Genomic DNA, 13,154 nt, shown 5'->3' with positions numbered 1-13,154 from the left:
CAATGAACAGACTGATTGCTTCTGTTGTTTTAAAGACAGAAGAAATACACTACATTCAAGGGCTCGTCCGGGATTTGAACCCGGGACCTCTCGCACCCGAAGCGAGAATCATACCCCTAGACCAACGAGCCTCACGTTGAAGCATTTTACAAGATTTTTGCCAAGCAAAATGCTATTTATGCCATGTGATTCAAGAGAAGACTATAACTTTTTTTTCAATACCCATTATTGAACTATTTATGGTTTACCTTGCCTTTGCCCAAAAGTGGCCGGGTTAGACTCCAGTAACCACATGAGCCCAAAAAGGAGTGGAAGGCTCACACACTTTAGCCTTAATCATTGGTACAAGAAAGATAGAACCATGATTTAATCTGGTAAAAAGTGCAAAATCTGACCCTCCCATCTGAAGGTCACAGCAGAAATCCTAAATCAGAGCAGGAAGCGGTTTTCTAATCTTTTATTAACCAATTTGGTGAGTCAGTTTTAGAGTTCTTTTGTCCTTAATTGAAAGGATTAGCACCTGGTGTGGTGTTCAGGCTACTATAGCCCATCTGGCCCCAGTTTTGGTTTGAATTTACATAATCAAGCAGTGGTACAAAGGCTAGTTAGTTAAAGTGTCATATACTGTTTACCTTACTTAGATCCAATGATCAGACTGAAGGTTTCCTTTGTTTTTGAAGATAGAAATAAAGCACAAGCTTTTTTTAACGGGCTCGTCCGGGATTTGAACCCGGGACCTCTCGCACCCTAAGCGAGAATCATACCCCTAGACCAACGAGCCTCACGTTGAAGAATTTTACAAGATTTTTGCCAAGCAAAATGCTATTTATGCCATGTGATTCAAGAGAAGACTTTAACTTTATTTTCAATACCCATTATTGAACCATTTATGGTTTACCTTGCCTTTGCCCAAAAGTGGCCGGGATAGACTCCAGTAACCACATGAGCCCAAAAAGGAGTGGAAGGCTCACAAACTTTAGCCTTAATCATTGGTACAAGAAAGATAGAACCATGATTTAATCTGGTAAAAAGGGCAAAATCTGACCCTCCCATCTGAAGGTCACAGCAAAAATCCTAAATCAGAGCAGGAAGCGGTTTTCTGAACTTTTATTATCCAATTTGGGTGAGTCAGTTTCAGAAATCTGTTGTTCATAATTGATGTGATTGGCACCTGGTGTGGTGTTGGGCTGCTTTAGCCCATCTGGCTCAAGTTTTGGTGTGAATTTGCATAAGGAAGCAGTGGATGCAATTAGTGAAAGTGTCGTGCTTTTTTTATTACCTATGCTCAATGAACAGACTGAATGCTTCTGTTGTTTTAAAGACAGAAGAAATACACTACATTCAAGGGCTCGTCCGGGATTTGAACCCGGGACCTCTCGCACCCTAAGCGAGAATCATACCCCTAGACCAACGAGCCTCACGTTGAAGCATTTTGTTAGATTTTTGCCAAGCAAAATGCTATTTATGCCATGTGATTCAAGAGAAGACTATAATTTTATTTTCAATACCCATTATTGAACCATTTATGGTTTACCTTGCCTTTGCCCAAAAGTGGCCGGGATAGACTCAGGTAACCACATGAGCCCAAAAAGGAGTGGAAGGCTCACACACTTTAGCCTTAATCATTGGTACAAGAAAGATAGAACCATGATTTAATCTGGTAAAAAGGGCAAAATCTGACCCTCCCATCTGAAGGTCACAGCAGAAATCCTAAATCAGAGCAGGAAGCGGTTTTCTAATCTTTTATTATCCAATTTGGTGAGTCAGTTTCAGAGATCTGTTGTTCATAATTGATGTGATTGGCACCTGGTGTGGTGTTGGGCTGCTTTAGCCCATCTGGCTCAAGTTTTGGTGTGAATTTGCATAAGGAAGCAGTGGATGCAATAAGTGAAAGTGTCATGCTTTTTTTATTACCTATGCTCAATGAACAGACTGATTGCTTCTGTTGTTTTAAAGTCAGAAGAAATACACTACATTCAAGGGCTCGTCCGGGATTTGAACCCGGGACCTCTCGCACCCGAAGCGAGAATCATACCCCTAGACCAACGAGCCTCACGTTGAAGCATTTTACAAGATTTTTGCCAAGCAAAATGCTATTTATGCCATGTGATTCAAGAGAAGACTATAACTTTTTTTTCAATACCCATTATTGAACTATTTATGGTTTACCTTGCCTTTGCCCAAAAGTGGCCGGGTTAGACTCCAGTAACCACATGAGCCCAAAAAGGAGTGGAAGGCTCACACACTTTAGCCTTAATCATTGGTACAAGAAAGATAGAACCATGATTTAATCTGGTAAAAAGTGCAAAATCTGACCCTCCCATCTGAAGGTCACAGCAGAAATCCTAAATCAGAGCAGGAAGCGGTTTTCTAATCTTTTATTAACCAATTTGGTGAGTCAGTTTTAGAGTTCTTTTGTCCTTAATTGAAAGGATTAGCACCTGGTGTGGTGTTCAGGCTACTATAGCCCATCTGACCCCAGTTTTGGTGTGAATTTACATAATCAAGCAGTGGTACAAAGGCTAGTTAGTTAAAGTGTCATATACTGTTTACCTTACTTAGATCCAATGATCAGACTGAAGGTTTCCTTTGTTTTTGAAGATAGAAATAAAGCACAAGCTTTTTTTAACGGGCTCGTCCGGGATTTGAACCCGGGACCTCTCGCACCCTAAGCGAGAATCATACCCCTAGACCAACGAGCCTCACGTTGAAGAATTTTACAAGATTTTTGCCAAGCAAAATGCTATTTATGCCATGTGATTCAAGAGAAGACTTTAACTTTATTTTCAATACCCATTATTGAACCATTTATGGTTTACCTTGCCTTTGCCCAAAAGTGGCCGGGATAGACTCCAGTAACCACATGAGCCCAAAAAGGAGTGGAAGGCTCACAAACTTTAGCCTTAATCATTGGTACAAGAAAGATAGAACCATGATTTAATCTGGTAAAAAGGGCAAAATCTGACCCTCCCATCTGAAGGTCACAGCAAAAATCCTAAATCAGAGCAGGAAGCGGTTTTCTGAACTTTTATTATCCAATTTGGGTGAGTCAGTTTCAGAAATCTGTTGTTCATAATTGATGTGATTGGCACCTGGTGTGGTGTTGGGCTGCTTTAGCCCATCTGGCTCAAGTTTTGGTGTGAATTTGCATAAGGAAGCAGTGGATGCAATTAGTGAAAGTGTCGTGCTTTTTTTATTACCTATGCTCAATGAACAGACTGAATGCTTCTGTTGTTTTAAAGACAGAAGAAATACACTACATTCAAGGGCTCGTCCGGGATTTGAACCCGGGACCTCTCGCACCCTAAGCGAGAATCATACCCCTAGACCAACGAGCCTCACGTTGAAGCATTTTGTTAGATTTTTGCCAAGCAAAATGCTATTTATGCCATGTGATTCAAGAGAAGACTATAATTTTATTTTCAATACCCATTATTGAACCATTTATGGTTTACCTTGCCTTTGCCCAAAAGTGGCCGGGATAGACTCAGGTAACCACATGAGCCCAAAAAGGAGTGGAAGGCTCACACACTTTAGCCTTAATCATTGGTACAAGAAAGATAGAACCATGATTTAATCTGGTAAAAAGGGCAAAATCTGACCCTCCCATCTGAAGGTCACAGCAGAAATCCTAAATCAGAGCAGGAAGCGGTTTTCTAATCTTTTATTATCCAATTTGGTGAGTCAGTTTCAGAGATGTGTTGTTCATAATTGATGTGATTGGCACCTGGTGTGGTGTTGGGCTGCTTTAGCCCATCTGGCTCAAGTTTTGGTGTGAATTTGCATAAGGAAGCAGTGGATGCAATTAGTGAAAGTGTCGTGCTTTTTTTATTACCTATGCTCAATGAACAGACTGATTGCTTCTGTTGTTTTAAAGAAAGAAGAAATACACTACATTCAAGGGCTCGTCCGGGATTTGAACCCAGGCCCTATCGCACCCGAAGCGAGAATCATACCCCTAGACCAACGAGCCTCACGTTTAAGCATTTTACAAGATTTTTGCCAAGCAAAATGCTATTTATGCCATGTGATTCAAGAGAAGACTATAATTTTATTTTCAATACCCATTATTGAACCATTTATGGTTTACCTTGCCTTTGCCCAAAAGTGGCCGGGATAGACTCCAGTAACCACATGAGCCCAAAAAGGAGTGGAAGGCTCACAAACTTTAGCCTTAATCATTGGTACAAGAAAGATAGAACCATGATTTAATCTGGTAAAAATGGCAAAATTTGACCCTCCCATCTGAAGGTCACAGCAGAAATCCTAAATCAGAGCAGGAAGCGGTTTTCTAATCTTTTATTATCCAATTTGGTGAGTCAGTTTCAGAGATGTGTTGTTCATAATTGATGTGATTGGCACCTGGTGTGGTGTTGGGCTGCTTTAGCCCATCTGGCTCAAGTTTTGGTGTGAATTTGCATAAGGAAGCAGTGGATGCAATTAGTGAAAGTGTCGTGCTTTTTTTATTACCTATGCTCAATGAACAGACTGATTGCTTCTGTTGTTTTAAAGAAAGAAGAAATACACTACATTCAAGGGCTCGTCCGGGATTTGAACCCAGGCCCTATCGCACCCGAAGCGAGAATCATACCCCTAGACCAACGAGCCTCACGTTGAAGCATTTTACAAGATTTTTGCCAAGCAAAATGCTATTTATGCCATGTGATTCAAGAGAAGACTATAATTTTATTTTCAATACCCATTATTGAACCATTTATGGTTTACCTTGCCTTTGCCCAAAAGTGGCCGGGATAGACTCAGGTAACCACATGAGCCCAAAAAGGAGTGGAAGGCTCACACACTTTAGCCTTAATCATTGGTACAAGAAAGATAGAACCATGATTTAATCTGGTAAAAAGGGCAAAATCTGACCCTCCCATCTGAAGGTCACAGCAGAAATCCTAAATCAGAGCAGGAAGCGGTTTTCTAAACTGTTATTATCCAATTTTGTGAGTCAGTTTTAGAGTTCTTTTGTCCTTAATTAAAAGGATTAGCACCTGGTGTGGTGTTCAGGCTGATATAGCCCATCTGGTCCCAGTTTTGGTGTGAATTTGCATAAGCAAGCAGTGGTACAAAGGCTAGGTAGTTAAGGTGTCATGTACTGTTTACCTTACTTAGATCCAATGAACAGACTGAAGGTTTCCTTTGTTTTTGAAGATAGAAATAAAGCACAAGCGTTCTTTAATGGGCTCGTCCGGGATTTGAACCCGGGACCTCTCGCACCCTAAGCGAGAATCATACCCCTAGACCAACGAGCCTCACGTTGAAGCATTTTACAAGATTTTTGCCAAGCAAAATGCTATTTATGCCATGTGATTCAAGAGAAGACTATTGCTTTATTTTCAATACCCATTATTGAACCATTTATGGTTTACCTTGCCTTTGCCCAAAAGTGGCCGGGATAGACTCAGGTAACCACATGAGCCCAAAAAGGAGTGGAAGGCTCACACACTTTAGCCTTAATCATTGGTACAAGAAAGATAGAACCATGATTTAATCTGGTAAAAAGGGCAAAATCTGACCCTCCCATCTGAAGGTCACAGCAGAAATCCTAAATCAGAGCAGGAAGCGGTTTTCTAATCTTTTATTATCCAATTTGGTGAGTCAGTTTCAGAGATGTGTTGTTCATAATTGATGTGATTGGCACCTGGTGTGGTGTTGGGCTGCTTTAGCCCATCTGGCTCAAGTTTTGGTGTGAATTTGCATAAGGAAGCAGTGGATGCAATTAGTGAAAGTGTCGTGCTTTTTTTATTACCTATGCTCAATGAACAGACTGATTGCTTCTGTTGTTTTAAAGAAAGAAGAAATACACTACATTCAAGGGCTCGTCCGGGATTTGAACCCAGGCCCTATCGCACCCGAAGCGAGAATCATACCCCTAGACCAACGAGCCTCACGTTGAAGCATTTTACAAGATTTTTGCCAAGCAAAATGCTATTTATGCCATGTGATTCAAGAGAAGACTATAATTTTATTTTCAATACCCATTATTGAACCATTTATGGTTTACCTTGCCTTTGCCCAAAAGTGGCCGGGATAGACTCCAGTAACCACATGAGCCCAAAAAGGAGTGGAAGGCTCACAAACTTTAGCCTTAATCATTGGTACAAGAAAGATAGAACCATGATTTAATCTGGTAAAAATGGCAAAATTTGACCCTCCCATCTGAAGGTCACAGCAGAAATCCTAAATCAGAGCAGGAAGCGGTTTTCTAATCTTTTATTATCCAATTTGGTGAGTCAGTTTCAGAGATGTGTTGTTCATAATTGATGTGATTGGCACCTGGTGTGGTGTTGGGCTGCTTTAGCCCATCTGGCTCAAGTTTTGGTGTGAATTTGCATAAGGAAGCAGTGGATGCAATTAGTGAAAGTGTCGTGCTTTTTTTATTACCTATGCTCAATGAACAGACTGATTGCTTCTGTTGTTTTAAAGAAAGAAGAAATACACTACATTCAAGGGCTCGTCCGGGATTTGAACCCAGGCCCTATCGCACCCGAAGCGAGAATCATACCCCTAGACCAACGAGCCTCACGTTGAAGCATTTTACAAGATTTTTGCCAAGCAAAATGCTATTTATGCCATGTGATTCAAGAGAAGACTATAATTTTATTTTCAATACCCATTATTGAACCATTTATGGTTTACCTTGCCTTTGCCCAAAAGTGGCCGGGATAGACTCAGGTAACCACATGAGCCCAAAAAGGAGTGGAAGGCTCACACACTTTAGCCTTAATCATTGGTACAAGAAAGATAGAACCATGATTTAATCTGGTAAAAAGGGCAAAATCTGACCCTCCCATCTGAAGGTCACAGCAGAAATCCTAAATCAGAGCAGGAAGCGGTTTTCTAAACTGTTATTATCCAATTTTGTGAGTCAGTTTTAGAGTTCTTTTGTCCTTAATTAAAAGGATTAGCACCTGGTGTGGTGTTCAGGCTGATATAGCCCATCTGGTCCCAGTTTTGGTGTGAATTTGCATAAGCAAGCAGTGGTACAAAGGCTAGGTAGTTAAGGTGTCATGTACTGTTTACCTTACTTAGATCCAATGAACAGACTGAAGGTTTCCTTTGTTTTTGAAGATAGAAATAAAGCACAAGCGTTCTTTAATGGGCTCGTCCGGGATTTGAACCCGGGACCTCTCGCACCCTAAGCGAGAATCATACCCCTAGACCAACGAGCCTCACGTTGAAGCATTTTACAAGATTTTTGCCAAGCAAAATGCTATTTATGCCATGTGATTCAAGAGAAGACTATTGCTTTATTTTCAATACCCATTATTGAACCATTTATGGTTTACCTTGCCTTTGCCCAAAAGTGGCCGGGATAGACTCAGGTAACCACATGAGCCCAAAAAGGAGTGGAAGGCTCACACACTTTAGCCTTAATCATTGGTACAAGAAAGATAGAACCATGATTTAATCTGGTAAAAAGGGCAAAATCTGACCCTCCCATCTGAAGGTCACAGCAGAAATCCTAAATCAGAGCAGGAAGCGGTTTTCTAATCTTTTATTATCCAATTTGGTGAGTCAGTTTCAGAGATGTGTTGTTCATAATTGATGTGATTGGCACCTGGTGTGGTGTTGGGCTGCTTTAGCCCATCTGGCTCAAGTTTTGGTGTGAATTTGCATAAGGAAGCAGTGGATGCAATTAGTGAAAGTGTCGTGCTTTTTTTATTACCTATGCTCAATGAACAGACTGATTGCTTCTGTTGTTTTAAAGAAAGAAGAAATACACTACATTCAAGGGCTCGTCCGGGATTTGAACCCAGGCCCTATCGCACCCGAAGCGAGAATCATACCCCTAGACCAACGAGCCTCACGTTTAAGCATTTTACAAGATTTTTGCCAAGCAAAATGCTATTTATGCCATGTGATTCAAGAGAAGACTATAATTTTATTTTCAATACCCATTATTGAACCATTTATGGTTTACCTTGCCTTTGCCCAAAAGTGGCCGGGATAGACTCCAGTAACCACATGAGCCCAAAAAGGAGTGGAAGGCTCACAAACTTTAGCCTTAATCATTGGTACAAGAAAGATAGAACCATGATTTAATCTGGTAAAAATGGCAAAATTTGACCCTCCCATCTGAAGGTCACAGCAGAAATCCTAAATCAGAGCAGGAAGCGGTTTTCTAATCTTTTATTATCCAATTTGGTGAGTCAGTTTCAGAGATGTGTTGTTCATAATTGATGTGATTGGCACCTGGTGTGGTGTTGGGCTGCTTTAGCCCATCTGGCTCAAGTTTTGGTGTGAATTTGCATAAGGAAGCAGTGGATGCAATTAGTGAAAGTGTCGTGCTTTTTTTATTACCTATGCTCAATGAACAGACTGATTGCTTCTGTTGTTTTAAAGAAAGAAGAAATACACTACATTCAAGGGCTCGTCCGGGATTTGAACCCAGGCCCTATCGCACCCGAAGCGAGAATCATACCCCTAGACCAACGAGCCTCACGTTGAAGCATTTTACAAGATTTTTGCCAAGCAAAATGCTATTTATGCCATGTGATTCAAGAGAAGACTATAATTTTATTTTCAATACCCATTATTGAACCATTTATGGTTTACCTTGCCTTTGCCCAAAAGTGGCCGGGATAGACTCAGGTAACCACATGAGCCCAAAAAGGAGTGGAAGGCTCACACACTTTAGCCTTAATCATTGGTACAAGAAAGATAGAACCATGATTTAATCTGGTAAAAAGGGCAAAATCTGACCCTCCCATCTGAAGGTCACAGCAGAAATCCTAAATCAGAGCAGGAAGCGGTTTTCTAATCTTTTATTATCCAATTTGGTGAGTCAGTTTCAGAGATGTGTTGTTCATAATTGATGTGATTGGCACCTGGTGTGGTGTTGGGCTGCTTTAGCCCATCTGGCTCAAGTTTTGGTGTGAATTTGCATAAGGAAGCAGTGGATGCAATTAGTGAAAGTGTCGTGCTTTTTTTATTACCTATGCTCAATGAACAGACTGATTGCTTCTGTTGTTTTAAAGAAAGAAGAAATACACTACATTCAAGGGCTCGTCCGGGATTTGAACCCAGGCCCTATCGCACCCGAAGCGAGAATCATACCCCTAGACCAACGAGCCTCACGTTGAAGCATTTTACAAGATTTTTGCCAAGCAAAATGCTATTTATGCCATGTGATTCAAGAGAAGACTATAATTTTATTTTCAATACCCATTATTGAACCATTTATGGTTTACCTTGCCTTTGCCCAAAAGTGGCCGGGATAGACTCAGGTAACCACATGAGCCCAAAAAGGAGTGGAAGGCTCACACACTTTAGCCTTAATCATTGGTACAAGAAAGATAGAACCATGATTTAATCTGGTAAAAAGGGCAAAATCTGACCCTCCCATCTGAAGGTCACAGCAGAAATCCTAAATCAGAGCAGGAAGCGGTTTTCTAAACTGTTATTATCCAATTTTGTGAGTCAGTTTTAGAGTTCTTTTGTCCTTAATTAAAAGGATTAGCACCTGGTGTGGTGTTCAGGCTACTATAGCCCATCTGGTCCCAGTTTTGGTGTGAATTTGCATAAGCAAGCAGTGGTACAAAGGCTAGGTAGTTAAGGTGTCATGTACTGTTTACCTTACTTAGATCCAATGAACAGACTGAAGGTTTCCTTTGTTTTTGAAGATAGAAATAAAGCACAAGCGTTTTTTAACGGGCTCGTCCGGGATTTGAACCCGGGACCTCTCGCACCCAAAGCGAGAATCATACCCCTAGACCAATGAGCCTCACGTTGAAGCATTTTACAAGATTTTTGCCAAGCAAAATGCTATTTATGCCATGTGATTCAAGAGAAGACTATAACTTTATTTTCAATACCCATTATTGAACCATTTATGGTTTACCTTGCCTTTGCCCAAAAGTGGCCGGGATAGACTCCAGTAACCACATGAGCCAAAGAAGGAGTGGAAAGCTCACAAACTTTAGCCTTAATCATTGGTACAAGAAAGATAGAACCATGATTTAATCTGGTAAAAAGGGCAAAATCTGACCCTCCCATCTGAAGGTCACAGCAGAAATCCTAAATCAGAACAGGAAGCGGTTTTCTAATTTTTTTATTATCCAATTTGGTGAGTCAGTTTTAGAGTTCTTTTGTTCATAATTGATGTGATTGGCACATGGTGTGGTGTTGGGCTGCTTTAGCCCATCTGGCTCAAGTTTTGGTGTGAATTTGCATAAGCAAGCAGTGGTACAAAGGCTAGGTAGTTAAGGTGTCATGTACTGTTTACCTTACTTAGATCCAATGAACAGACTGAAGGTTTCCTTTGTTTTTGAATATAGAAATAAAGCACAAGCGTTTTTTAAAGGGCTCGTCCGGGATTTGAACCCGGGACCTCTCGCACCCTAAGCGAGAATCATACCCCTAGACCAACGAGCCTCACGTTGAAGCATTTTACAAGATTTTTGCCAAGCAAAATGCTATTTATGCCATGTGATTCAAGAGAAGACTATAACTTTATTTTCAATACCCATTATTGAACCATTTATGGTTTACCTTGCCTTTGCCCAAAAGTGGCCGGGATAGACTCCAGTAACCACATGAGCCCAAAAAGGAGTGGAAGGCTCACACACTTTAGCCTTAATCATTGGTACAAGAAAGATAGAAAAATGATTTAATCTGGTAAAAAGGGCAAAATCTGACCCTCCCATCTGAAGGTCACAGCAGAAATCCTAAATCAGAGCAGGAAGCGGTTTTCTAATCTTTTATTATCCAATTTGGTGAGTCAGTTTCAGAGATGTGTTGTTCATAATTGATGTGATTGGCACCTGGTGTGGTGTTGGGCTGCTTTAGCCCATCTGGCTCAAGTTTTGGTGTGAATTTGCATAAGGAAGCAGTGGATGCAATTAGTGAAAGTGTCATGCTTTTTTTATTACCTATGCTCAATGAACAGACTGATTGCTTCTGTTGTTTTAAAGAAAGAAGAAATACACTACATTCAAGGGCTCGTCCGGGATTTGAACCCGGGACCTCTCGCACCCTAAGCGAGAATCATACCCCTAGACCAACGAGCCTCACGTTGAAGGATTTTGCAAGATTTTTGCCAAGCAAAATGCTATTTATGCCATGTGATTCAAGAGAAGACTATAACTTTATTTTCAATGCCCATTATTGAACCATTTATGGTTTACCTTGCCATTGCCCAAAAGTGACCGGGATAGACTCCAGTAACCACATGAGCCCAAAAGCGAGTGGAAGGCTCACAAACTTTAGCCTTAATCATTGGTACAAGAAAGATAGAACCATGATTTAATCTGGTAAAAAGGGCAAAATCTGACCCTCCCATCTGAAGGTCACAGCAGAAATCCTAAATCAGAGCAGGAAGCGGTTTTCTAAACTGTTATTATCCAATTTTGTGAGTCAGTTTTAGAGTTCTTTTGTCCTTAATTAAAAGGATTAGCACCTGGTGTGGTGTTCAGGCTACTATAGCCCATCTGGTCCCAGTTTTGGTGTGAATTTGCATAAGCAAGCAGTGGTACAAAGGCTAGGTAGTTAAGGTGTCATGTACTGTTTACCTTACTTAGATCCAATGAACAGACTGAAGGTTTCCTTTGTTTTTGAAGATAGAAATAAAGCACAAGCGTTTTTTAACGGGCTCGTCCGGGATTTGAACCCGGGACCTCTCGCACCCAAAGCGAGAATCATACCCCTAGACCAATGAGCCTCACGTTGAAGCATTTTACAAGATTTTTGCCAAGCAAAATGCTATTTATGCCATGTGATTCAAGAGAAGACTATAACTTTATTTTCAATACCCATTATTGAACCATTTATGGTTTACCTTGCCTTTGCCCAAAAGTGGCCGGGATAGACTCCAGTAACCACATGAGCCAAAGAAGGAGTGGAAAGCTCACAAACTTTAGCCTTAATCATTGGTACAAGAAAGATAGAACCATGATTTAATCTGGTAAAAAGGGCAAAATCTGACCCTCCCATCTGAAGGTCACAGCAGAAATCCTAAATCAGAACAGGAAGCGGTTTTCTAATTTTTTTATTATCCAATTTGGTGAGTCAGTTTTAGAGTTCTTTTGTTCATAATTGATGTGATTGGCACATGGTGTGGTGTTGGGCTGCTTTAGCCCATCTGGCTCAAGTTTTGGTGTGAATTTGCATAAGCAAGCAGTGGTACAAAGGCTAGGTAGTTAAGGTGTCATGTACTGTTTACCTTACTTAGATCCAATGAACAGACTGAAGGTTTCCTTTGTTTTTGAATATAGAAATAAAGCACAAGCGTTTTTTAAAGGGCTCGTCCGGGATTTGAACCCGGGACCTCTCGCACCCTAAGCGAGAATCATACCCCTAGACCAACGAGCCTCACGTTGAAGCATTTTACAAGATTTTTGCCAAGCAAAATGCTATTTATGCCATGTGATTCAAGAGAAGACTATAACTTTATTTTCAATACCCATTATTGAACCATTTATGGTTTACCTTGCCTTTGCCCAAAAGTGGCCGGGATAGACTCCAGTAACCACATGAGCCCAAAAAGGAGTGGAAGGCTCACACACTTTAGCCTTAATCATTGGTACAAGAAAGATAGAAAAATGATTTAATCTGGTAAAAAGGGCAAAATCTGACCCTCCCATCTGAAGGTCACAGCAGAAATCCTAAATCAGAGCAGGAAGCGGTTTTCTAATCTTTTATTATCCAATTTGGTGAGTCAGTTTCAGAGATGTGTTGTTCATAATTGATGTGATTGGCACCTGGTGTGGTGTTGGGCTGCTTTAGCCCATCTGGCTCAAGTTTTGGTGTGAATTTGCATAAGGAAGCAGTGGATGCAATTAGTGAAAGTGTCATGCTTTTTTTATTACCTATGCTCAATGAACAGACTGATTGCTTCTGTTGTTTTAAAGAAAGAAGAAATACACTACATTCAAGGGCTCGTCCGGGATTTGAACCCGGGACCTCTCGCACCCTAAGCGAGAATCATACCCCTAGACCAACGAGCCTCACGTTGAAGGATTTTGCAAGATTTTTGCCAAGCAAAATGCTATTTATGCCATGTGATTCAAGAGAAGACTATAACTTTATTTTCAATGCCCATTATTGAACCATTTATGGTTTACCTTGCCATTGCCCAAAAGTGACCGGGATAGACTCCAGTAACCACATGAGCCCAAAAGCGAGTGGAAGGCTCACAAACTTTAGCC

The 13,154-nt window shown here is 40.8% G+C and overlaps 1 protein-coding gene and 21 non-coding genes across 28 annotated transcripts in view; 1 reads left to right on the top strand and 21 right to left on the bottom strand.

Annotated features, from left to right (window-relative positions):
- The window catches only part of ano2b (anoctamin 2b), a 262,039-nt gene that overhangs the window by 200,682 nt on the left and 48,203 nt on the right, over nucleotides 1-13,154 (top strand). The window lies entirely within an intron of this gene.
- Nucleotides 60-131, bottom strand: trnap-cgg (transfer RNA proline (anticodon CGG)). Its single transcript has one exon. It is a non-coding gene; the product is annotated as a tRNA-Pro (tRNA).
- Nucleotides 710-781, bottom strand: trnap-agg (transfer RNA proline (anticodon AGG)). The gene has a single exon. It is a non-coding gene; the product is annotated as a tRNA-Pro (tRNA).
- On the bottom strand, nucleotides 1,346-1,417 carry trnap-agg (transfer RNA proline (anticodon AGG)). Its single transcript has one exon. It is a non-coding gene; the product is annotated as a tRNA-Pro (tRNA).
- Nucleotides 1,981-2,052, bottom strand: trnap-cgg (transfer RNA proline (anticodon CGG)). The gene has a single exon. It is a non-coding gene; the product is annotated as a tRNA-Pro (tRNA).
- On the bottom strand, nucleotides 2,631-2,702 carry trnap-agg (transfer RNA proline (anticodon AGG)). Its single transcript has one exon. It is a non-coding gene; the product is annotated as a tRNA-Pro (tRNA).
- On the bottom strand, nucleotides 3,267-3,338 carry trnap-agg (transfer RNA proline (anticodon AGG)). Its single transcript has one exon. It is a non-coding gene; the product is annotated as a tRNA-Pro (tRNA).
- On the bottom strand, nucleotides 3,902-3,973 carry trnap-cgg (transfer RNA proline (anticodon CGG)). Its single transcript has one exon. It is a non-coding gene; the product is annotated as a tRNA-Pro (tRNA).
- Nucleotides 4,537-4,608, bottom strand: trnap-cgg (transfer RNA proline (anticodon CGG)). Its single transcript has one exon. It is a non-coding gene; the product is annotated as a tRNA-Pro (tRNA).
- Nucleotides 5,187-5,258, bottom strand: trnap-agg (transfer RNA proline (anticodon AGG)). Its single transcript has one exon. It is a non-coding gene; the product is annotated as a tRNA-Pro (tRNA).
- trnap-cgg (transfer RNA proline (anticodon CGG)) lies at nucleotides 5,822-5,893 on the bottom strand. The gene has a single exon. It is a non-coding gene; the product is annotated as a tRNA-Pro (tRNA).
- On the bottom strand, nucleotides 6,457-6,528 carry trnap-cgg (transfer RNA proline (anticodon CGG)). Its single transcript has one exon. It is a non-coding gene; the product is annotated as a tRNA-Pro (tRNA).
- Nucleotides 7,107-7,178, bottom strand: trnap-agg (transfer RNA proline (anticodon AGG)). The gene has a single exon. It is a non-coding gene; the product is annotated as a tRNA-Pro (tRNA).
- On the bottom strand, nucleotides 7,742-7,813 carry trnap-cgg (transfer RNA proline (anticodon CGG)). Its single transcript has one exon. It is a non-coding gene; the product is annotated as a tRNA-Pro (tRNA).
- trnap-cgg (transfer RNA proline (anticodon CGG)) lies at nucleotides 8,377-8,448 on the bottom strand. Its single transcript has one exon. It is a non-coding gene; the product is annotated as a tRNA-Pro (tRNA).
- trnap-cgg (transfer RNA proline (anticodon CGG)) lies at nucleotides 9,012-9,083 on the bottom strand. Its single transcript has one exon. It is a non-coding gene; the product is annotated as a tRNA-Pro (tRNA).
- Nucleotides 9,662-9,733, bottom strand: trnap-ugg (transfer RNA proline (anticodon UGG)). The gene has a single exon. It is a non-coding gene; the product is annotated as a tRNA-Pro (tRNA).
- Nucleotides 10,312-10,383, bottom strand: trnap-agg (transfer RNA proline (anticodon AGG)). The gene has a single exon. It is a non-coding gene; the product is annotated as a tRNA-Pro (tRNA).
- On the bottom strand, nucleotides 10,947-11,018 carry trnap-agg (transfer RNA proline (anticodon AGG)). The gene has a single exon. It is a non-coding gene; the product is annotated as a tRNA-Pro (tRNA).
- On the bottom strand, nucleotides 11,597-11,668 carry trnap-ugg (transfer RNA proline (anticodon UGG)). The gene has a single exon. It is a non-coding gene; the product is annotated as a tRNA-Pro (tRNA).
- trnap-agg (transfer RNA proline (anticodon AGG)) lies at nucleotides 12,247-12,318 on the bottom strand. The gene has a single exon. It is a non-coding gene; the product is annotated as a tRNA-Pro (tRNA).
- Nucleotides 12,882-12,953, bottom strand: trnap-agg (transfer RNA proline (anticodon AGG)). The gene has a single exon. It is a non-coding gene; the product is annotated as a tRNA-Pro (tRNA).

Source organism: Oryzias latipes, chromosome 23, assembly GCF_053564925.1.
Source record: "Oryzias latipes strain Hd-rR chromosome 23, Olatipes_Hd-rR_3.1".
NCBI classification, from domain to species: Eukaryota; Metazoa; Chordata; class Actinopteri; order Beloniformes; family Adrianichthyidae; genus Oryzias; species Oryzias latipes.
The sequence above is the reverse complement of the archived record's forward strand: the minus strand, read 5'-3'. Positions and strand labels throughout refer to the sequence as shown.